Below are 25824 nucleotides of genomic sequence, written 5' to 3' on the forward strand. Positions count from 1 at the left end.
CACAATTTGGACTTAATTAATAGATTTACTACATCTGTTTACTATTTACATCCCTTCCACACATACGCAAGCAGCTTCAATCATACTTACACACGTTTATGGCACAGTTATCGCACACTTCACTTGTACATAACCAGCACACACTCTTATCACGCACTCTCTTGACATATTCTCTCTTGCCTTCTCAATTCCCAACATATTTACAGTTTGACGTGTTTTATCTTTTACTTCATTTATTTTTCCCACATCTGCCATTAATATAAATAAAAGGTAATTTCAAAAAATCAGCAAGGAACAGGTTACTGAAAGAAGAATATACTGCATGTCTAGTCTTAAAACTAAAACCATAATGAGGAGACATAAAACAACGCTAAACACAAAAAAAAAAAACAAAAAAAAAAAAAAGTGAGATAAAAGGGAAAAATGTCAAGAATCTATCATAAAATAGTCAAAAAGGTTTAAAAGTCATGGCATTTACTGTTTACTATAAGCGAACACCTTCTGTTAGATAATACCCGTAACCAGTGCTGTCCCGGTCACAACACTAATATATTTGAACTATATCTGAATGTCACCACCCTACCCTGCCTTATAAGAGAGCATCAAAGCATCACACTCCTGCTGTCACCACGATACCAGCCATCCATCACTACTACATTCCAACAAACTCGTGCGAGAATCCCACCAGGTACTCACAGTTAACTCCCTTAAAGAGAGAGAAAAAAAAAAAAAAAATCAGTCACGGGGTTATGCAGTCCTCTCTCTCTCTCTCTCTCTCTCTCTCTCTCTCTCTCTCTCTCTCTCTCTCTCTCTCTCTGTCTCCAGTCACCACTCTCCTGGAACACATTAGGAGTCCCCACACTGATCTCACTCCCCTTAGAACTCCAGTTACAAGTCTGCTTAATGGTCACTGCTTTGCATGAGTAATGAGTAATGTATATGTGATTTATTCAAATTGCTTTCTTGTCTATTTTCGGTCATAAATTACAAATCTATTAGTAAATATAATGCCTTAGTGCACTGGCTTAATTAGGTGAGGGTCATGGGCCACTATTCCTCGGATTACCTTTTCTTAATTGGCTCTAATTGCTGCTCATTATTTCCGTGTGATTAATTACGAGTGTCAGTGGAATTATGCTTAGCTGGCTGTCTTTTTATTAATTAAGGCCCCAGAGGAGGGCGACCCACCAAGGACGGAGGATGCAGCAGCTACGAAAAAACATTTCTACTTAAGAATCTTCAACTGCATAACTCTTTGCCCTCCTCCCGCTCGCTGCCTGCTTTTTGCCGACTACTTGTGATGCCACTCCTTGGCTCGCCACTTGGGTTGTGCGGCGTTCAAAGGCCCTCCACGCCACTAGATAGGAAAGCAGCTAGATACATACATACAGACAAATAAGATAGATAGATTGATAGATAGATAGATAGATAGGTAGATAAACAGATAGGTAGACAAATTAATAAACAGGTAGATAAGTAGACTGATAGACAAATATATATATACACAAATATATAGTATAGATAGATAGAGACACTCAGCCAGTCAGACAGACAGACGTATAGCTAGATAAATAGATGGATTAACAGACAATTTTACTGACCATGTGAAAAAAGTTAAGATCACATTACCTCAAACACTCAATATTATCTCTAAATTAACACAAACCTCACCTACTCGACCATCACCACCAATAACAACTAACCATCCACGAAATATATGAAGGTGTTTCTCCTATATGCAGTTTGTCACCTTCGAGAATCCTTCCCCTCCACCGCTGCCACCAAGAAAAAACACCTGTAAAGGGAAGGTAATGACGAGGAAGAAGCATAAACGGGCAACAAAGGAGAGACTGATGGACTGAGCTATTAAAGGCAAGAAAGAAATTGGGAAAAAAATAGCAGAAACACGCAGGTAGGAAGGTGAGAAGAGAAGGACATAAATTGAGTAGGAAGACAGTCAGGCGCCTCAGGTTTAGGGATGGAGAGGTAGGGAGGAGAGAGAGGGGGAAGGAGAGGAGAGGAGAGGAGAGGAGAGAGAGAGAGAGAGAGAGAGAGAGAGAGAGAGAGAGAGAGAGAGAGAGAGAGAGAGAGAGAGAGAGAGAGAGAGAGAGAGAGAGAGAGAGATTCGAAACATATATTAATGGCTTACAGTTTTGGCTATATTAAATACAGTTTCTACATATATATATAATTTCACATGTAGAAAAAAAAAGTGAGTGTGTTCAGAATCCATAACAAATACGATAAAAACAATAACAATAATAACAATAAAAAGAAAACTCCACAGATATAAAAATTGTTGCTCAAGAAAGGCAAACTGACCTAATAACAAAACTAATAATAATAAAAAAAAATACTAAGAGAAAAAGGAATAAATAAATAAAACCACCAGAAATACGACTCTTAATTAAAGCAGCATAACCAGAAAGCATAAATAACAATCAAAATATAAACAAAAAGCATCCTGACAATGACATCAGCAACTCCCGACAAGCGCAATAAAGTAGCGAAAAAAAAAAAACTTAACCCCGACAGGTGACCGCGGGGGACTAATAGAGGTTAATTGGGGTCTAATTACCAGGTGTTAATCATCAATTGTGAGGTTTCGCGTAATGTGATTGGTCGACAAAGAGATGTGGCTGGAAGGAGAGACGAAAGGAAAGGAAAAGTAAAGAATAAAAATGAAAAGAAACGAAAGAAAGGGGAAGGAAAGTTGGATGTGAGAGTGATTGGTGAAGAATTAAAGAGGAAAGGAAAGGAAAGAAGAGGAATGAAAAATGAAAGAAAGGAGAGAAAAATAATGAAAGTAAGAAAGAAAACGGAGAGGAAGGTTGGGTGTGAGAGAAAAGAATGAACTGTGAGGAGAGATGAAGGAAGAGATAAATGAGACAAAAGAAGAGGGGGGAATAGTAGAGAGAGAGAGAAGAGGAGAGTAAAGAGATGCAAAGACAGGAGAAAGAAATTTTAGTGACTAGAGAAAGAAAAAAAAGAGAAGACAGAGAAAAGAATATAGAAGAGAGAGAGAGAGAGAGAGAGAGAGAGAGAGAGAGAGAGAGAGAGAGAGAGAGAGAGAGAGAGAGAGAGAGAGAGAGAGAGAGAGAGAGAGAGAGAGAGAGAGCAGACAAGAAGATAAACAGCCAGACAGCAAACTAAGAAGGGATACAAGAGAGAGAGAAAAAAAAATAGAAAGCAAGACCAAGAGATACACATTCGAGGCAATGCAAGAAAGAAAATATCCACGGCAGTGATACAAAATATACGCGATATCCTGGCCGTGGGAGTCGCCGTGAGGAATACAAAGCACCTCGTTACCGCAACAACCTCTCGAGCGTGAAGCATTGGATCAGTCTGTCTGCGGGTGAGAGATACACTGACTACCTGCCAAATGATGAGGGTCGAGACTTCAGTTGAAAAAAAAAAAAAAGAAAAGAAAAAAAAGACACGAACACACTACCTTATATCAATACATTCTTTCTGGAACACTCACAGGGCCTCAGTTTACACCCTATCGTTATAAAGATAAGTACAGACTCTATTTCTATTCAGAGAACTAGAACTTTGCTCCTTAAACACACACACACACACACACACACACACACACACACACAGACACACATACACACGCTACCCAACATCAATACCATTTATCTGGAACACTCACAAGCCTCAATGCACACCCTATGGTTACACAGATACGTAGGAACTTACTTCTTATTCAGATGGAAACTCTGGAATTTTACTCTGAACCCAGCTCGTCCCCTTAACACACACACGCAACTAGCCCACATCAATAACTATCTTTCTAGAACACCCACAAGCCTTAATACACACCCTATGGTTATAAAGATACATAGAGTCTCACTTCCTATTCAGATGGATACGTCGGAATTTTACTACGTACGTGCATGTCCTTCTGACTGACTCGTGTCCGTGCGTGCGTGGAATATTGTGCGTGTAGGCTTAACTCTCGAGACGCGGACAATGAAGAACGACGGCAGGAGAGGAATTTAAGTCTCCGTTGTGTGTGAGTGTGTGTGTGTGTGTGTGTGTGTGTGTCGTGGGAGGCGTGGGGGGTAAGATGGGAGGTTGGAGGGGTGAGGGGTAAAGGGAAGAGGCTCGGGGTGATGGGAGGGCAGCGCGTGGGGGCATCAACAGGCCAAGGGAACAAGAAACAGAGGAGATAAGACCGGCGGGGTAATGTGTGCATGAAGGAAATAGGACAGGGTGAATGTATTAAGCTGAAAAAAAAAGAAAAATAGATACATATGAAGTTAAGGAAATGGGGGAAAATGCAGTATAAAAAGGAAATAGCTTGAAAGAGAAACAGGAAGGAAGAAAAAAATAGGTACTTATACATATGAAGTTAAGGAAATGAGGGAAAAAAATTGCAGTATAGAAGGGAAATAGTATAAAGGGGAGAATTGAAAGGGGAAAGAAATAAGACTGGTGAAGTTATGTGCGTGTGTCTTTGTATGAAGAAACCAGAATAGAGCAAGTGAATTAAACAAAAAAAAAAAAAATACATACGAGGTCAGGGATGTGAAGAGAAAAGCGCATTATATGATGAAAGTATGTACTACAATACTGGCATAAAAATAATAGCAATATACAGATGAGTCGTTTGTTCGTAGTGGAGCAAGACCTCAGAAAAATGTTTATAGACAGAGGAGGTCATGCTGCCAGACTTAAAACCAATACTGAATATGTGAAACGCATAATAAAACTGGAGATCAATATAAAACAAAAGCTTTAAGACTTTCGTGGAAAAATTATATCCAATAAAACAAAACCGTGACGTAAAATGCTCGAGACACTGCATAAATATTTACATTATTACCTAAAAGACAAACTATAAGATTCTAAAGCACAACAGGATGAAATAATGAATGGGAGGAAGGTAAGCAATACCTCACTGCAACTGAAGCAAGAACAGACTTGAAGAAAAAGGAAAAGTAGATACAAAGATGAGTTTGGAGAAAGTAACAAAAGATAACTGGAATTGAAGCAAGGATAGATATTGAATTAGAGTGAAAGTATGGGGAAAATGAGCATGAATAATGTTAGAAAGAAGGAGAGAGAGAGAGAAAAAAAAACTATAATAGGAAGAAGGAAAGACAGTGGAGTATAGTGACGGAGAAGGAACAATGGAAGTGAACAAATAAATAAAAACTTAAACAGAACCAAGGCTGAGAGAACAAGGGAGGAAAAATGAGTTAATCGAGTAAGGGACAAAACGGAAGAAAGGGAAGTTTTGGTGTAGAAGAAAAGTGGAGGAAAAAAATGAATGAATGAATCGAGAAAAACAATAAACAGAAGGAATACATGAGAGTAGAAAAAAAAAAAGTAGGAGGAAAAATGAGTCGACAAAGTAAGAAAAAATAAGGAAGAACGAAAAGAAAAAAAAATGAATTAATGAATGAATAAAGTAACGAAAATAAAAAAAAATAAATAAATCGAAGCAAGGAAAGCATTGGAGTAAAGGAGAGGTAGGAGGAAAAATATATAGCACTGGCCTCGACCTCACGCACCCCGGCACACCCTTGGCACCGGCGCTCACATTCCTCCTGCCGCCCCGCCCCGCCCCGTCCCGCCCCCGCCCCTCCACTAAGCGAAGTCCTCCCGCCACGCCACATCACATTTTATTGCTCTGGAGGGCACGACACATACACCAACCCAAGACACTGCACCTCATCCTGTCAAACTACGTCATACCACAGTCTTAAGATAGCACATCCGTAATACCACTTTACCATACCACATCATTCCACATCTTATTTTGTATACCACGTACCATCACACACTGTCACCCACCACATTCATAATACCACACTTTCACCACACCACAATTTGCTGTACATTACACCATTAATCACACCTCACCACCACCACCACCACCATAATACTTCACCACAATGCGCCACACTGTACCATACACTCCACATCATACGACACACACCATATCACAGCCTAACCCTAACCCACCCATATCACACCACCACATCACACCAAAAAATACCTCGGTTTTTTGCCACATCACCATAGCACTACACACCACATCGCAGTACCACATTCATAATCCACGCGAGAATACATCAACATACAGTACATCCCACAAAACAGCTTATGTCTACACCCCCATGAAAATAATGTATACGTACGTACCTACAATACACAATACTAGCAAAACAGAGGATCGTATGTACAAAGCAACGCAATACATACTAATATCCTACAATATTCTATACATCACCAGAATCAGCGTGGGTAGTATAACAGAGGGAGCCACGAAGTTTATTGTTGGTTACCTTCGTCACTGAACCGACGAACCAAGTCAGGCGCACTGCAGCAAGAAATTAAAAATAAAATAACCCAAGCAAAGAATCAAATGTGTACCTCATTACTTCTTCCCTAAATCAGATTCCTTGTAAATAAAGCAAAGTAGTCATGTTTTCTACTCGTATTTTTTTCTTCGCGGCAAAACAGGATTACATTTTATTGCCTTTTTTTTTTTCAGTGATAACAAATCAGGTTGCTTTGCTCAAGGCCACAGCCTGGTGCTCCATTTCGTAAGCAAGTGAGGTGGAAAATCATCAGCCGCTTCATTACCCAGGTGTGTCAGGTGCGGCGGTCAGATGGTCAGGTGGCAGCCCCGCAGCCCTGCCCCTCTCAGGCTGTATCTTAATGGCAATGTGCGCGACGGCAATTAGGGGGTGATCAGGCCAACGCCAGGTGACACGCTGCAAATTAGGGTGATTATCTTCTTAATTATCAGGTAATTTGTTTGTCCACGGCGGCTAAGTGTCAGTGGGGTATTTTACGACTCCGCTATTCGACGTTAAGAGCACCCTGCAGGCTGGCGGCGGCAGCACAGCCGAGCATTATCTCAGAGGCGTGCACAGCCACGCTCCCTCCTGTACGGCACAGCAGACACCTCTTCATGCTGCTGCAATATGAACATAAGAATCCATATTCACCAAGTGCAGCGGTACTGGGAGTAGTTTATCTATTTACGCTTTGGTGTTACCTTTCCAGCCGTTAGTGAATGTTATAAAAATAAAAGGCAGGTTATCTTCGGGCAGCGTTGGCAGTGCCCACCTTCATGTTCTCTGGACGAGAACCTTCCTCTTTTGAAAGAATTGACGAGTCATAAGTCACGGGGACCTGGGAGGAGTCGCGGTGCCCAGTGACCCACCGCCGCTCCATTTACAGGCAGACGGGACGCCCCACAGCCCTGATAAATGAACTCAATCCATCGAGCTGTCCACTGATGGTGACCAACGTCTCTCCGCTCGCTGCTCACCCACGCTTCCTCTCCACGAGTCTCAGCTCATTACAGGATTTCCTGCTTCTTCACCTGACTGAAGTTCGCTTACAGTTTTTGGGTGGTCTAGAGCACCTCAATACGCTAAACTGCTTTCATCCCTTTGCCTCTGTTCCTCTCCGTCCCTTCTGGGCTCCCCGTCCAGCCCTCCTATACACCTGCCCGCCAGTCCGCCAACCGCCTCCTCGTCTGCCTGTGGGGCGGTGTGAATGATCGCCCGCCTGTGTACCTGGCCACCCGCCTCACTGCCTCCTATGTAAATTACCGAGGCAAGGCGGCGGCATTAACGCAACACGCCCGCAGCCTCACACAGTCGCACGGTAGTGAATTAACCTCCCCCCGGCAGACTGCACCCCCGCCCACGAATCACACGGGGCGGAGGAGCTTCATGAGGACATCAGTGGCCAGACTCCTGCAGGTGTTAGGACCCCCGCATGCGTCGGCTCCAGTAAGGGTCTCGGGGCCGCGGCACTCAGTATGCGTCAGGTCCTCTGCTCTATCAGCAACACACACACGCACTTTTACCGATCCGAATATTGATTTAAACGGTGGCGCTGTGCGTTTGTAACAATGTCTGTGTAAGTGTGTTTATGTGTGGTGGGTGTGTGAGTGGTGTGGCTGAGTGCGGTGGACGTAACGCGGTATCTACTATTTGTGCTTCTGTGAAATTACTGAGAAATACGATATTTACATTATTAATTAGAAAAAAAAACAGCTTATCCATATTTCCTTGTTTGTAAACTTTCCATGTTTAGCTAATTACTCAGAAATGTTATTCCTAATTCTTCATATAACTCCAGTCTAGGTGATTATACGCAGGACGCAATGTATCACAGGCAGAACAGTCTCCTGTAACAATGGCAAGTGAAGTAACAAGTGACATTCTGTATTTATGTATTTGTCGTCGCACTCCTCTGCTGTTTTGCCTCAGCAATGATGACGATGTGCAATACTGTCTTAATAATGACAATGAGCCGTACACGACACTGCGCGGACATGGAGGACTTTAATACTTTATAACTCACTAATAACATGTTTTAAAGGGACACAATATATTTTCTTTGAAGTGGTGGTAAGAATAACTCTCTCTCTCTCTCTCTCTCTCTCTCTCTCTCTCTCTCTCTCTCTCTCTCTCTCTCTCTCTCTCTCTCTCTCTGACACTCTCCAATCACACTGATATCCTTGATTTCTCCACGCTGGAATCTCCAATCATCCTTTCCTCACTATTTTTCTTCTTCTCTTTCCTTCCTTCTCCCTCCTCACCCTCCTTCTCCCTTCACCCTCACGCTGATGATAAATGACCCACCGACAAACGGAATCAGTGATAAGTGGAATTAAAAGAAGCCAATTAATCATCATTTACTCGCGTGTCTCTGCGTCCCGTCTCAGTGGGGGCCTGACGCAGGGTGTTCGGGGATCAGGGCGGAGTTAGGCCCGAGGTGGTGACCTTTATGAGGCTCTAGCGTAAAGGAATGAAATGGATGTGAATGCAGGTTAGGGAAGCTGACAGGTGGATGGAAAGATTTTTGAGGGTGAAATGGAAAGGAGGAATGAAAGAAGGAATGAGCTTTACTTGATGGATGTGGTGCGTTACGGATTTAGGGATGCTGCGATGAAAAGAGGGTGTGATTGCGTTTTAATGATCGAGTCAGCTGGACTTTTAAGGGGAAGGATCGCATATACGCACAATGTGTACTTAAATAGCAAGGGAAAGTAATTACTGTTGATCACTGAGGTTCATGTTTGTCTGGTAATATTGTCCTAGAGTCTGGATCAAGGACAGACAACTTTAAAACGATTATTCTGTCGTTTCGTCTTGCCATGGATTAAAGTCTTAGTGTTTTAGAAAGAGATTTATATATAGAAAATGCTAGACCATACAGTCATCTTAATACTGAATTTCTCTCTCTCTCTCTCTCTCTTTCTCTTTATGTTTGTTTTAATCATGCTTCCTGAGCACCTGTCGCACTAAGAATCCAAAAGCAAGTTGTCCACGCCATAAAAGGAAACAACGATATTTAACACAAAAGTAATCACTAATATATTTACAAGAGGTACATTAACTTAACGAAAGAAACGAACACATACAACATTACGCACATATGGACACAGCATTAAATATCGCCACCACACTATATCAATAAGAATATCAACAACAATAAATATAGGAAGCCTTATCTCAATCACTATATCACTAATAGAGGCTAGATTTCCTTGTCTCTTGTTCTCAAGGCTCTTTCTTTGTACCCTGGAACCTCCACACCCTCCATGCCGCCCGCCGCGCCCACCACCTCACACTGTCAACGCTCGCCTGCCCTCATCCCCCGAGCCGCTGGACAATGGCCGCTGGGAGCGTAAAATATGATGGTCGTTTGTGAAATCCCATTCATGGAAAAGAGAAATGAAGTGTATACCTTCAAAGAGATCCAAAAATGACGAGCTGCCCAATTTTCCGGCCTGTCCTCGTCGATCTGACACAAAGGTAGCGATTTATGGTCCATTACTCTCTGCTTAATGAAGAAAGGGAACATTCTTCACCATCATCGAGTATCAGAAAAGGAAAAATGGTCTTGGTGATTACTTCATTTAGAACTTGAGGTTTTTTGTAAGGTGTATGATATTTTATTGACGCCTGAATCGTCGGTAAGTACATCACCTACCATTGTGTCCTGTATCCTCCTCCCACCTCAGCACACCTGTTCATCTGCGCACCTGCTTCACCACGTTATCTTACTGTTCTTTCTATCTGTTTTCGTCACCATTCCTCTTTTGCCAAAGCTGCGTACTGCCCATCACCGCACTCTTCTTATCATAGCACTGGTCTTTCTACCACCACATCTACTAATCCCATTACTGCACTCCTCTTCCCATCACTCTACTGTTTTCCCTACCGCCACATCTACTAGCACCACCACGGCAGTTCTCTACCCATTATCGCACTGCTGACTCCGTTCTTGCGCCTCTCCTCCCCATCACAATATTGTTTTCCTCACGTATGCATGGTTTATATCATCACTGCTACTCGTATCACATCATTTTCTTTTCCCTCGTAAGAGTAATCAGTTTTTTTTTTTTTCTGAACATTATGCTTCTTAGCCCTTCATCTCACACTTCTACATAGCTGCCTTCAACTTGGATTACATGGGGACAAGTAATAAGACGGGTAAAATTTAATTTACAAAAATGTTTGATATTTTGTGATACTGATATTTCCTTTATTGAGTGATAATCGAACACAGGTGAATTGCTACCGAAGAGCCATTAAGTAAATTATCCAGTATTTGTAATCAGTAAACCTGGTCCTTCCCAGTTCATTTTGATTCTTTTTGGTTCACATCTAATACATCAATATTTATATCAAGAAAACTCCTTCGTCCGTACACCTTGAGCCTCCCATCATTACACTATCTTTGTATTAAACGCAAACTTTATCAATTCATTTTGGTTTCTTCTACTGATGGATTAGCCTTCTTTACTGATGTCATGTCTTATACTTTTCTTCCATCCATTAGCTTCCTCTAAACCGCCACCTCCCTCGTCTTCACCACACCGAGGAATCTCCTTCTCTGACTGAGGTCCTTTCTAACGCTGTCAACAGGGCTGTCACACACAAAAAGGTTTAACTGGTCCCTTCGACGCCACCCGCAGTCTGGTTGTCACTTGAGGGATGGAGACGTCCGCACGGGAGTTGTCTCTTTGTTTCCCTCCAAGACGGCGTGCCGGACTCCCTGCGAGGCTGCGGCGTGGGCTGGAGTGTGTGTGGGAAGGCGACACCACTCCCACGACCTGCCCTCCTCCTCGTGTCTGGATGCTCCACCTTGTTGCTTCACGATTTGTTTGCAAGCTTTCTATATACACGTGAATCAATCAATGAATCTCTCTCTCTCTCTCTCTCTCTCTCTCTCTCTCTCTCTCTCTCTCTCTCTCTCTCTCTCTCTCTCTCTCTCTCTCTCTCTCTCTCTCTTGATCCATGATTTATGCTGCAAATATCTGCACTTAAGTTCATTTGCATCTCAATATATCAAGAAGTTCCACATGACACATTAAGATTTGTATAAGCGGCAATCTCATCTGTGGCTATGCATGCGTTGCCTGATACTCGACTGTCAAGCTGATAGAACCGACCCTCCACCCTGATCCTTCTCCCTGCTGCGCTCCGCCACCCGAGGACTGTTCTGTCTGGAGGCAATGCTGTTGGGCTGCCGCTTAGAAACTCAAGTGGCTATGCAATTAACAGTTGTGTTGAGGATCATGTGTTGGATTCTCTATCGTTGGTTTTGGCGTCTTGGTGATAGTTTCAGTAATAATAATAATAGTAATAATAATTATATTAATAATAGTAATAATAATAATAATAATAATAATAATAATAATAATAATAATAATAATAATAATAATAATAATAATGTTACCTGTATGTCGCTCAAATCATCAACAACGAAATTTCACAAGCGCTGGTCGTCATCTGAATACAGGCACACCAGTAGGCACTCATTATACCTAAGTAAATAAATGCAAAGTTAAACCATTTAAGATGAACGCTAAATCCTACTTTAAAGAAATGCGTACAATTTCGATCTTACACAGTTCGGTCTACGGGGAAGATTATGAGTGATCACATGCCACACGTCCAGCTTATTTTATTTATTTATTTATTTATTTATTTTTATTTTATTTTATTTATTTTTTGGGGTAAGTAGATAGTAACTGCTCGCTCATCAGTGAAGTGCTTTGCTGCTTGAGTGGGTTGCGAATCTCAGCCTAAATGAGAAGAGTGGACTTTTTGATCTCTGGGCTTGGGGAGCGATTTTCTGCTAAGCGACTAAGTGTGCCTGACTAAGTTTATATATATAAATGTGGCGACTGAGGATCTGCGAGCGGCGGTGTTTCTGTGTGGGTGTAGGGTTACATGTAATCGCGAGAGTTTCACGACATAATGATGACAAGTTCTTTCAAGTTTGGTTGGCATCAGATACCACTTATGTGAAGGTTACCTCTGTAGAATGCTGATTTCCATTATAATAGTATGTATCTATTAACTATAAGGATAATCGTGCACGTCATCCCAAGCCTCGCAGCACTGGATCCCTTGCATGTCAGGTGCATTAGGCGATATATACAGTCACTCGTTGAGGATAAGGAGAAAACAATGCCTGACGGGTCACTTATGACAACTGAAGACGGACATCCTTCCAAGAAAAATAAATAAAAGAACCTGCACCAACTACAATACTTACAATAACAAGAACAGCAGCAACAACAACACCTTTTAAAGTTGAATATTTTCCCACATACGTTCTTGGCCACGAATGCAGTTTCTTTCTAACACCATTAATTTCCTTTTATGTTATATTAGCCTTCAAGGTACGTTTCTAATATACGTTTCCAAGTCCTCTTCATTAATCCTTTTGGCTTTCATTCGTTATTGCACAGTAAAACTACAAGTATTATTTGGAAACAAGGCAAAAGCACAGGCAGTGTCTGGATTATGGCAGCCTCTCTTTCTCTCAACTTTGATATCCCGCATCCTCTGCTCTATCGTGCGCATTTTGAATTTCTTTCATGACTCCATCCTTATGCATGGTGACATAACACTTTCCTATTTATTTTCAGTAGTACGATATTAAAATACTAGTTAAAATAAATGAACAAACAAATAAATAGAAACAAAATCTGTACCCTTCCTCAACTCACTTTTATATCAATTAATTCATCTAAATTGCCGCACTTAAAATCAAACTGAACACATCGTCAATGCTCAGAGACTTCCCCTCTGCTGGCTACAAGCTGCTCTATTAAGACGTTATCATCCCTGCCCTCATTCATCTGGCGCTTTATATACTTTAGGCTAACCTGTACATTATTAACAAGAAATTCCTCACTGAGCCCCTACCACACTTCAACATCCTTTTCTTCATATTTTCACTTCTGCTTGAGTGATGGTGGCTCTTTACAGGCTGGGGAAGTGTTACAGTCCGCGCCGATATACAGATCACCAACACCTTACGACGATAGCATCTGATGGTATATTAAGAGACCCTAATCCTTTGTTGTCCCAGGGAACAATACTTGCCACTCCTTCCATTATCAGCACCTCTGCCGCCGCCCCACCGCAGGCCTCTCCCACCCCGCCCCCAACCCTGCTCTCCGCCTGGCCACTACCCTCACTTCCACCACCGCCAGAACAAGGGACTTTATAATGAGGGACTTCAACTATATTGTTACTTTAATAGTCATGTACTACTTTAATTAATGAACTCAGCTGCCATCGAAGCTATTCACTGAATATAACTAAGACTGTTATACTTTATACTATCATTAAATGGCAATTAAAATGTAGGAGTATTTAGCTTCCACCGCCATAAGGACAAGGGATTTTATAATGAGCAGCTTCAACTTCACTGTTACTCTGATGGTTATGTAGTACTCGTACTTTAACATAAAACTACCTTTGTTACTACTCATTGGCTCTAATTGTTTGAAATTGTTCTACTTTACACTATTCTTCATTGACAATTATGATAGAGATATTCAGCAAAGAGGATGATATCAACAGTTCTCTTCATAATCAGGTTATTCAGCAAAGAAGACGATAACAACAACTCTCTTCATAAGCAGGTTATTTAGCAAAGATAACGATAACAACAGCTCTTCATATTCAGGTTACACCACTGCTGCCATGACAGCAATACACCATCGGTAACTAGTCATTATCTTCAATAGGAAATTCACGATTATCCATGTGAGTTCATGCTCCGCTGCCATCACCAGCATTACCATCACCAACATCTTTTTAACACTCCAGGTTGATAAATAAGAATATTGTGCAGTTATCCTTCGTCTTGTCTTCCTGTTTTCTTTCCTGATTACACGATGCTAACTTATTTTCCTCATCATAATACTGGAAGGGTATACATAATATGATTCTCTCTCTCTCTCTCTCTCTCTCTCTCTCTCTCTCTCTCTCTCTCTCTCTCTCTCTCTCTCTCTGTCCCTTTTATTACAAGAGTGAGGAGATTAACGATGGTCTTAGTCTCTACCAGAACTAAAACTAATTTCCTGAGTGAGGCAGGTTACGCTTTTGTCCCATTATTTGTACCCGTGAAACTTCAAGAAATGGATCATCTTTAAATCATATTAATAAAAGTTTGGATAAGTAAAGTAAGAGCCTTGACAATTACCTCTTAACAATGCTATATTATTATTATCATTATTATTATTATTATTATTATTATTATTATTATTATTATTTTTATTATCATTATTATTTTGTAGATATGTAAATACTACATATGACAAATATCGGACATCAAGACAAAGGAAAACGCCCCTAAAATCTCATGAATTCAAATGCATGCTAATTTTTCTCCTCGAAATCTACTGAAAAATAAATTCAACACAAAATATCACACAAAGTTACTTTACGAGCACGATCATGGTGACTTATGTGTTCACCTTTGTATGCGTAGGATGTATTCTGGAAGCATTCACCTTGTTAACGTTGACAGACTTGCACTTTGCTGAGAGTCCCAGATTTTGAAGCGAGACAGAACTGGAGAAAAGTGATGCTGGGGAAATTTACGTCCAATTGGAAGCTGCAGTAACGAGGTCATATGGCGCCGAGTAGGGCAACAAGACAGCACTACATCTCCCTAGATCGAACCCGCCACTGACAACACGAGCCAAGCAGCGTTCCACAGAGCCAGCCAGCCAGCCTCTTGCAGTGTGGGTATAGAGCGCCACTCCCTCCACCGTCCCGCAGCACGCCACTATCTCACGATCATCCACATCCGCGCTAAATTGACCCAAACTGCAGATTGGAAATTCACCCTAGCGTCTCGAAATATCACAAGAAGTTGATAACTTTCGAGAAAATATTCAGGTAGAAGCTTCAAGGGGCAGGTGAAGGTGAGGTTTTGTGCGGAGGCGTGTGTGAGGCGCTGGCGTGTCAAGGAGACGCGGGTGAGACTGAGTTTTTTCACATTTTTTTCTTGTGGTGTAATGGCAATGATTAAGTATATTGGAGGTCTTACATTTCTTAACGTTTTATCTTTGTTTCAGGATTCGCATGAATTGGTTTAATAAAAAAATAGTGCAAACTTAATGTAATAACTGTCCCAGGCTTGAGTGTCGGTGGTGCGCAGACTTTATGTCCGGGGTCGAATGGAATAAAGTCATCCACATACTGTCCAGACGCCACGTCTTTTAGTAAGCCTTCACTCAAATGTACACATGAAGCGTACACTGCCAGAGCGGCGTGGGATGGTTTTGTCATTATATTTCATCAGTAAGAGACGTTCCATCCGAATACGAATCAATTTAATGTAAAGATAAGTAAACGGATAAAAAAAAAAATCCTTGGAACTACAATGAGACAAACTGATAGCGTGATTATCAAAGGAGTTCTTGGAATGCAATGCTTACACTTTTGTTGAGTTTCCAGTGAATTAAGGAACACCTAAACAAAGATGTAGCAGTATGTGTGTTGACCCAGTCTTACGTCACTAAAATTAATACAATAAAGTGATTAAAACAAAACGAAACAAAACAAAATGAAAAAAAAACACAAAGAAAACAAAATGAAATGAATCCATCATCGGTGACCACTTAAGCAGCTCTATTCCATGGCGTCATTGTGATGGAAGTAGTGTTGATGCATACTGTCCCGGTGACTATCAAGGATCTCATTCATTTATTTCTTTATATATGCTTTTATTTTACGAATAGTCAGTAGAAATGGTTTTGCTAGGGAAGACAGAAAAGGGAGAGAAGTAAGGCAGCAATATGTTATGCCCCTATGGTGTGAGGCTCACCAGTGTTCTTGTCTCTCCCTTATGCAGATTTTTCTCTCTTTTTCTGTAAGACCCATTCTAGTAAATAAGGGTCGGTGAACCAGCAACAGCAGCAGCAGCAACACCAGGCGCCTCGTAGTGGGTGTGGCCAGTGAAGCAGCTCTTCCCCCACACCCCTCTATGCCAACACCTCATGAACATAACTTCATTTATAATAAGCTATTTATATAGAGAGATAAGAAAGCGATTATATTAACTTAGGGATTTAGCTCTTAGCTTGGCCTATAATCTCACAGATACAAGATAAGTGATATTAGTCGAAGGGATAATATTAAGTTCATCCTGTGAGGCTACTGTGAAGCCTCCCAGGTAATTTCTGCAAGTTTTTCACACCCATGCTTAAGATCCGTTTTACGAACTGGTTCTATGAAACTTGTGTTGTAAAATTTTGACGCAATGTTTTAAGTCTGCTTACGAGTGATGAAACCTTGCTTCGATGGAAAAAAAAAAGAGTTAAGAAATACATCTTTCTTCGGTGGAAAAAAGAGTTAAGAAATATATCTTTAAGAAAATGAGCAAATGCTTCCCGTTAAGGAGTATGAGGCCTCGGGCGGCGGCGACACTCTCGCGTGAGCTCCGGGCAAGCACCAGGCGTCCCGGATCCCAGCGGGCCCTCACTCCCTCTGACGCCCTGCGACAGACCCATCATTACCCTTAATAACCCGCAGACATCGCCGCCTCCCTTGCACCTCCTGCCTCCGCTCACCAATTATTCTGTACCCATAAACTGCACAAGATGACATGATTTAATTCATTAAGAAGATAAAGGACCTAATATTGGAGAATAAGGTAGCACTAAGAACACACTGTTAATGAAGAAAATATGAAGGTGATTCTGCAAACATTCCTTATCCAGGATGTAATGAAAACACATAATTACGAGCGATCCACACACACACACACACACACAAAGCTCAAACACACACACACACACACACACACACACACACACACACACACACACACACACACACACACACAAAGCAAAATCGGACTCGTGAAAAGGAATTAAGGCCCAAACAAAGGGATCTCCTTAATGGAATTCCCGGCAACGCGTCTGCAATGTAAAACACAGCGCGGCGCTAAGTAATGGAGCCTGGGCATAAATCTGGGCGGCTCTCCACCTGCTGGGATTAAGTCCTCTCCGCTGAGCCGCGTCTGAATGCCCGGTCACGCCTCAGCATCAACAGGCGTTCATTATCGACCCTCTTTGGCACCATTTTCACACTTGGGGAGATGAGGTTTGAACACTCCGCGGCCTGCCATTACCCGCTCATCATCCTCGCAGCCTCCTCCATCTCCACTATCATCACCATCGCCGCTATCAGCACCGCCATCACCGAGGCACAACCAAGACCTCATTAAACGCCGATCGCATAACAGGCTTCCAGTACCTTTGTTTTCCTTCCCGCGCTCTTTCGTCTCGCGTCGTGCCGGAGTAAACTGTGCGAGGTGCGAGTCCCAAGAAGGAGAGTTTCGGGTATAGAGTGAGGGAGACGAGACGCTATGGATTCAAAGGACTATAAGAGTACATGGCGGTGCTGGCTTGAGTGAGAGAGAAGCAGAGGAGGGGGAGAGGGAAAGATTTGAGGAGTGTGCTGTGGGAAAATGCTTGCTTGCTTGTTTCTCTCTCTCTCTCTCTCTCTCTCTCTTGGTCACAAACTTTCAAATGACAAAAAAAAAATATATGTACTGGTATTAAAACATACATATAATTCAACACACGAACTTAAGAACATAAACTGAATTACACAAAACACACCACTGTTAATACTTATGAGACCAAACATCCGACTTATAACAAACCTAACTGCTCTCAATAAACATGCAACCGTGGGAAATAAACAAGAACACCGTAAAACACGAGATAACACACACACCACAACGTTACGGGTTTCCTTCACCTAAACACTCACAACAACAAAGATAAGAGCAACGCAAATCATATATATCTCATCTGCACTCACCCGGACGCGAACGTGACTGCTGCCTCACGCTTCTCCCTTTCCTTCGTAGCGCTGAGAGAGGTTGGCTGGGGGTCAGGTGCGGAGGGTGGCGGAGGGCGATGGGTGGGTGATGGGTGACGTGGGGGCGGTGACCGATGCGGATGAGTATGGAGAAGTGTATGGAAATATTCTAGGGAGCAGTAAAGGGAATGAATGAGGGTGGTAGTGCTAAGTGGATGCTGATAAGAGGTACTGGAAAGGGTGAGGGGAAAGAGAAGCGGGTGGCTGATGGTTGGGGGGGCGGTGACCGATGAGAATGAGTATGGAGAGGTGTATGGAAATAGTCTGGTAGGGAGGCAGTGCAGGGAATGAATAAGGGCTGTAGTTCTGCTGCATGGGAACAGTTTTGTATCGGGGCTGTGCAAGGAAAGAAGGCGAGTTGTAGTTCCGGTATATGGAAAATAATGGCTTAAAGCGGGCAGTACAAGGAATGATTGAGGTTTGTATGTAGTTTTGGTATATGACAATAGTCTTTTAGGAGGTCAGTGAGGGTTCTAGTTCTGATGTATGAAAAGTAATGACTTGTGGGGGACAGTAAATGGAATGAATGAGGGTTGTATGTTGGGGCAGCATAGCAAATGAATGGGGGTAGTAGTAACTAGATGTAGATAAAGTTACTGGAAGATAAGCTTGTAAAGGAAGTAGATGTTTTTGCTTTGTTAGTTGACTGCAAGAAAGGAGCGTGGCATTTGTACACAGCGGGCAGGAATAAAAACAAAAACAAGTAAGGATGTCGGATGGAAGAGAGGCGAGAAAAGACGAAAGAAGATAAGAAGAATGAAGTGAAATAATACTGTGAATAGATTTATAGTGATGGATGGCGGGTGGAGGGCAAGGAGGGAAAGTGGCGGAGGTGAGTGTGAGGTGAGAGTGAGTGAAGTAACGAGGCAGAGGTAAGGGAGGTAAACTGGAGAAGTTAACTGATGTGTGTGTGTGTGAGAGAGAGAGAGAGAGAGAGAGAGAGAGAGAGAGAGAGAGAGAGAGAGAGAGAGAATCCCCTTGTTCCCAGTCTAAAAAATCAGCCAAGCACAACAGTTAAAGGCAAGCAAGTAATGCAAAAGCAAAGAAAGCCAGGAGTATAATTTCATAAAAGGCAACACGAACCCTAATAATGGCTTGGCTTGCGCTCCTACTTGAGAATAATGTAAGGGTGGGAAGACAAGATCAGTAACAAGGTGATAATTGGCACTAGTTAACAATGGTGGCGTAGTTTTCATCCGCAGTATGAATAAGAGAGGAGTGTGAAGAATACTACTCTGAGAAAATCAAGGGGAGGGAAGCTAAGATGCACGATAAGGCCAAAGTCAGATGTGTGTGAGAATGCTGGGTGGCGATTGGAGAAGAGAAAGAGTCTGAGAGCTCTGAAATATCACCATCACCAGTATCTCCACCACCACCGCCATTGCCAGCGACCCACCACCTCGCCAGCAGTTCGCATCAGACGTTCACCTTGTAACACACATGAAATCAACACCTCGCGGTATTTGATTGAGTATAAGCAACACTGCAGAAAACGATGCTTCCCTTCTATCTCCTGCCTACTCTGTCACTGTGGTTCCTAAGCTGTCACGTGACCTCTCAGGACAGTTGCCAGTTCGTCGTTATCACCTTTAACTGTGGTAATTATAGAAAACCGTTTTAACTGACAAACTGATGCATATTCAGATTCATCATTTTCGTAGGAGCTCTGTTAAGTTATTCTTTGGCCTGTTGTTCTCGCAATACAAGGTGCATTAACATTCCATAATTCAAAGGCTCATGACTACTGTTAAGCATTCGTGTTTATTCGATGAATGCATTTGATGAATAGATGTGTTTTCAGTAAGTTTTGCCAAATTTATTACTTGATTATGAAAGATCTATTAGTTGTTTCTTCACGTTGTGTCCGATCTATGAAAGTGAATTAAATATAGAAATGCAGTGTACAGTAATTCCTCCACTACAGCGGGTACGATAATGATTTAATAAGCCTGTTTCATGCGCCGTTAAGTTTAAACCACAAATGTATGAAGCTTTTACACGCAAAAGTTTGCTTAACTTGCTCTGAGGCTTTCGAGGACTATGATTACGGAAACGATAAGAAGTGAGTGTAACGTACGTCTTCATGCCAGAAGCACTGAGTGACAAATGAAGCCTCGGCATGGAAACCAGATTCGTTTCCTCGCGTATAAGAGCAGCCCAGCCTGAGATCCCTTCGTTTATTAGGTGAATTATGTCGGAAGCCCCTCCAATTAGGTGGGTCCAAAGGAGTGCAGGACTAACAAGGCAAAATACAGGAATTAAATGATAATTGAAGTTTAACACAATCAGCAAGTTAGAAAACGGCGAGGACTGCAGAGCGTCTACCAGGTGGTCGGGAAGGGAAGCTCAGAGTGTTGCATCAGTTGCTGTGTGTGTGATTACGGAGAACAGGAAAACTAGGTCCGCACTACGTACTTATTAAGTGAGAAAATTACAGTTTGTTGCCAGGAAGTTCTGAGGACTCTAGGGCATTGCCACAAAAGCACGTGATATTACCGCTCGCTTAAACACATCAGCGACCTTTGAATCTACACTGAGGTAGAAGATTGATTACTTTTATTTGTCTCCCCACATCCGAGTCTCGAAATGCAGTGTCATGAAAAACGAGAGGTGGAATTATTGAGACAGGAAATGTGGCTCATGGCCGCTAATGATGCAAATGTTGATATGGAGAAAGCAGAATGTATTATGAGGGCACCGGGCAATGGGTATACTCCGTCCTGTGTGTGTGTGTGTGTGTGTGTTTGTGTCTAGTGCCTGTAGCAATGTGTCTTTCGAGAGCAGCTGCACTTCCTTTCTGGTATTACTCGCACGGAGACAGGAAGAGCACAGTTAAAGAGGATATGACAAAGATCAACTGTAAACTTTTATTTTAGACAACTGTATGTTTTGAGTTCATAATTATTGCGATTTTCCGCACATCCTTGAAAAAAAATTCTCTCTCTCTCTCTCTCTCTCTCTCTCTCTGTGTGTGTGTGTGTGTGTGTGTGTGTGTGTGTGTGTGATCAGCGTGTAGGTGTGAAGGTCAGGTCCCCTCATCGCCCACTCAGCCGTATCATCGCTGTAATTTAATAAGACCGTGTCAGAGCCGTGCCAGAGTCTCACCATAAAAGGTGATTCGCGAGCAGCATTCATCTCAAAGCACGCCGGCCTTTGCTCACCTCCAGGGACTACGCAGACACAGATATTCCTATTACTGTCAGCCTTTTACATTTTAAAACGAGAGAAAGAATGTCATCTTTATTTTTTTCTTAGTTTAAAAATGAGTATTTGTCGTTGGCGTTTAATCAGTAATTCAAAAGATAACATGTTTTCACTTTAAAGGTTAAGGGTTTTTGATAAATATAGTTATAACATGCACGCGTCGTTCACCTTTAAATTTACAGAATATATAAAATAAATAAATAAGTAAATAGATAAATAAATAAATTGAGAAAACATTCATCCTCAGTTATCTACATTCGGGTGTGTTTCTTTTCGCATCAGATTTTATTTACAAATGATTCAGAATAAGGCGCAATCATAAATTCACTTTTTTTTTTCCTCTCTATCATGGGAATGCAATTTGGTTTTCACGTTCTTTTTTTTCTTTTTGCAGTTATATTTTCTTTGTATTCTTCGTTTTCATCCTTCTCTCTTTCGTCTCCCTCCCCCTTCCTCCTACTCCTCCTCCTCCTCCTCTTCCTCCTCCTCCTCCTCCACCTCCTTCACCACCTCCTCCCCCTACCGGCCTTATCCCTTCCCCTCCATTTTCATTTCCCCTCCAGTAACAGGTTATTTCAATCGCTTTTTTCACCTTCCATTCCTAAGCTCTGTTGCCTCGCCCCCCAATCCACACACGCACACACACACACACACACACACACACACACACACACACACACACACACACACACACACACACACACACACACACACACAAACGCCTTTCGACGATTCTTAAGGTGTGTGTGTGTGTGTGTTGGTGAAGGAGGCCCGAAGACAGGTGAAGTGAAAAATGCTCTTGAGGATCATGCTGCAAATCTCGAAATTACACGTTTGAAACTCAATCCATTAGAACAATTTATAATGACTTGGGACATGAATGCGTGGTGAGGAGAGAGAGAGAGAGAGAGAGAGAGAGAGAGAGAGAGAGAGAGAGAGAGAGAGAGAGATAGTTTTATCCTTGCGTTTTTTTTTCTTTTGTGGCCGCTCATTCATCTATCCGTCTGTTTGTTTTCATCCTGTTGGTCCCCGTCTCTCTTTCTCTCTCTCTCTCTCTCTCTCTCTCTCTCTCTCTCTCTCTCTCTCTCTCTCTCTCTCTCTCTCTCTCTCTGAAAAATTACTAAAACCATAATATTCCAGAAGTATGATTAATTCGATTATAATATATTAACAAGATAAAAATCCAGTTCATTAAAGAAAAAAAAACAATCATCAATCTTGTGTTATCTCTGTCTTGCGCTTTCCATAATAAACTTAATTACTGGTTTCAACACACACGTTGCTGATCTGACCTTGTTCACCTTGCATTAACATCAAATTCATATTATGCTTTGCATTTCACCTTACTATTGTGGATGACAGTAAAATACGTTTTATATGAAATTCCTACCTACCTTTGTCTTGTATAAAATCTGAATTCTGATTATGCTTTATGTTCCACCACGCAACTATTATGGATGGCAGTGGAGTGCATTTCATATGAACTTCCTACCTAAGTGACAGTTCCCTACACCTTGCACATCATCCTGCCTCACACAAAGATTTTTTCCTTCATCCATACCCGGCCGTGCCAGTGCATCCACCTGCCGGTCCACGGGGAGGAGATAAGGATGAGTTATAACCAGCATCCTTCACTGTCTGTCTGCCGTCCTCCGCGCCAGCTTAATCCTTTCCCCCGCTGCTCCTCCTCCTCGACTCTGCCCTCCTTCATTTTACTTTTCCTACATCCCTTTTCATTCTCTTTCTCATTTTCCTTCAATTCATTCTTCTGTCTCTCTCTGCTTCCATCTTGCTTTGTATTTCTGTAAGTCTGTGCCTGTGTTTCTGTAAATGAGTGGATGGTTTCTGCTGTCCCCCCTCTCCGTTTTATTCCTTCCTGACATCCAAGCCACACCTCGAGTCTCGCGCTGCTGGACTGTCCACATCAATTATCTTTTACATCACTTGCTACACGGACATGAGTGGCCAGTTTAGATTTGTTTAACTGATAAAAAGACGTTTGAATTTTCTCTTTTCTCTCATGTAGTTACTTTTATATTTCTGTTTCTTCTTTTTTTTTTAATTTAGAGAGAACTGCAAAGGTATGACTACTGTATTTTTTGTTATTTCATTTGGTTTTATTTGGTTATTTCACTATTATCATTTGCTTTTATTATATCTATTTATTTACTTATGTACTTTTTATCTATTTATCTTTTGTTTCTTTTGTATGGATTTTCAAGAACCATAACCCTTATTCTTAAATATTCCGGTCTATGATACTAACAGTTTCAACAAGATTTAGCTAAATTATTTGAGATTTTCAAGAGTGTTTACGTGATCCTGGTGATGGTTTAACATAGATTCAGTATCATCAACGGTTAAAATCCGCATGAAAACCCGGAGGATGATACTTTTCGTTCACAGCACCTCTGGTTTGGCAACAGCGGTTATACCAACACATAACAGAGCGTATTACGAGTACTGCCGCCTGTGCCACTTCACCGCCAAAGCAACCCTGTCTTACAATACAAGCTCACAATTATTTATTCAAGACCACACTATCTACTACCGACTCACCACTAGGCCACAATCCTTACAGTATATCACCACACTCAATCCACTACCTCACACTGCATACATCACCAGACGTACCCATACACCATACATCCTACGTCCTTTCCCTCGTCTTCTCTCTCCCTTTGGCTCCCTCCCTATCTATGTATTTCTGACTCACCACTAACCCACAATTCTTACAACATTCTTTCACAGTCCAATACATCAGCCCACACATACACTCATCCATACATCCTCTCCATCTCCTTTTCCTTCCAACTGACTCCCTCCCTATCTTTCTGTCTGCCACTGCCCCTCCTCCCTCCCGCCCCTCGGTCTCCCTTGCTGCAGCGCCCTGGGACTGGCGAGGGTCAACCCAAACGACGGGAGGTCAACAAATTGGTGGTGCGCGGGGCGGCGGACGGCGTTAGCTGGGTGTCAGAAGGCGTAAGATGGAAATTAGCAGAACAACGGTCCGTCATTCTACCGTGTGTGTGTGTGTGTGTGTGTGTGTGTGTGTGAAAGGAGGTTGCGTTTATGTGTGTGCGGGTATGAGTGGGTGGGTGGGTGGATGTGTAGGTGGTTAAAGAAAGGAGAGAGAGAGAGAGAGAGAGAGAGAGAGAGAGAGAGAGAGAGAGAGAGAGAGAGAGAGAGAGAGAGAGAGAGAGAGAGAGAGAGAGCGCAGTTGTTATCTCGAAACCTTTGTCCAGGTCTGGGGTTCGGAAAGACTGAGGGTTGAGCAGCAGTATTTTGGGTCTCTGAGTTATCTCCTCGTGTGTGTGAGAAAGCCCTTCTTGCCCTCTGCTCTGCTATAGGGCCGCCTGGAGAGCATGGCCACTTCAGCATTATTATTTTTTTCTGTCTTATCTTGCAATAAATTAAAGAAATGGCAAAGTGGAATAAGCATCCGGGGTATATTGAATTCTGTCTCATCAATTGGCGTTCATTAAGGCAAGCAAGGCCTTAGAAATTTAGATCAAGTGCGAGGTAAGAAGAAAACGTGATATATCGGTTGCTTCATCCACTAATAGAGGTTTATAGCAGCACATTCACATCTCTCCAAGTCTCGCTACGCAGGTCAAAAATAGAACCGCGGCCAGGCCCTCTCTTCCTTCCTTTCTCCTCCGCCGCCAGATCCGGTTTATGAAATTCTGTTGGACGTCAACATAACGCGTTCCCTTTCCCGCCGGCCCGGCATTGAGTGACCCCCGTTAACACCTCGGCCAAGTGGGGAGGGAAACTGCTCCTTGCCGCCCACTTAGCATACCAGCCCCCTGATGGATTGTTCCTTGTGCGAGCACCCGACCACGGCAATTACGGAGCCTTAACGAGGAGCAGATAGCGAATGGGCGAGAGCGATGGCCGCCTCGCCCTCACGCCAGGAGAGAGGGTCGCTCCTTCACTCTCCTGAAGGGCCGCGCTCTCTCAAAGGCTTGCTTCAGGGAAAATCCACCGTACACTTACCTTCTCTCTGTATTATTTGCCTTGCATGTACTTTGATTGCGCAGGATGGAGTTGAATTTTAGTCTTTTTCTTGTGGAACGAAATAGTTTTTTAGTGTTGTATGTAGCTTTACTTTGTTTTATGAAAGTTGTTGTGGGGTACGATTTTGATGTTCCTTCATGCTTCCACTTGACTGTTGGACTAATCTAGCAATTCATTAGTCATTAGGTAATTTATCCATCGTGTGCTTGTGTGTGTGTGCTTGTGTGTGTGTGTGTGTGTGTGTGTGTGTGTGTGTGTGTGTGTGTGTGTGTGTGTGTGTGTGTGTGTGTGTGTGTGTGGCTTTATAGATAGTGTTTTCGACATTATCCTCGTGTCCAATACATCGGCCTTATCACCACCGGGAGGACACAGGACTTGTTCTCCACACGCTCCCTGGCCA

General features: G+C 42.4%; 1 long non-coding RNA gene across 1 annotated transcript in view; it reads right to left on the bottom strand.

Moving 5' to 3' along the window:
• LOC135100310 (uncharacterized) overlaps positions 1–19710 on the bottom strand; it is an 89126-nt gene extending 69416 nt beyond the window's left edge. Inside the window, exon 1 of the long non-coding RNA XR_010268600.1 lies at positions 18141–19710. This is a non-coding gene — a long non-coding RNA (uncharacterized LOC135100310). The remainder of the gene's footprint in view (positions 1–18140) is intronic.
• Positions 19711–25824: the final 6114 nt, after the last annotated feature.

Source organism: Scylla paramamosain, chromosome 5, assembly GCF_035594125.1.
Source record: "Scylla paramamosain isolate STU-SP2022 chromosome 5, ASM3559412v1, whole genome shotgun sequence".
Taxonomy (NCBI): domain Eukaryota; kingdom Metazoa; phylum Arthropoda; class Malacostraca; order Decapoda; family Portunidae; genus Scylla; species Scylla paramamosain.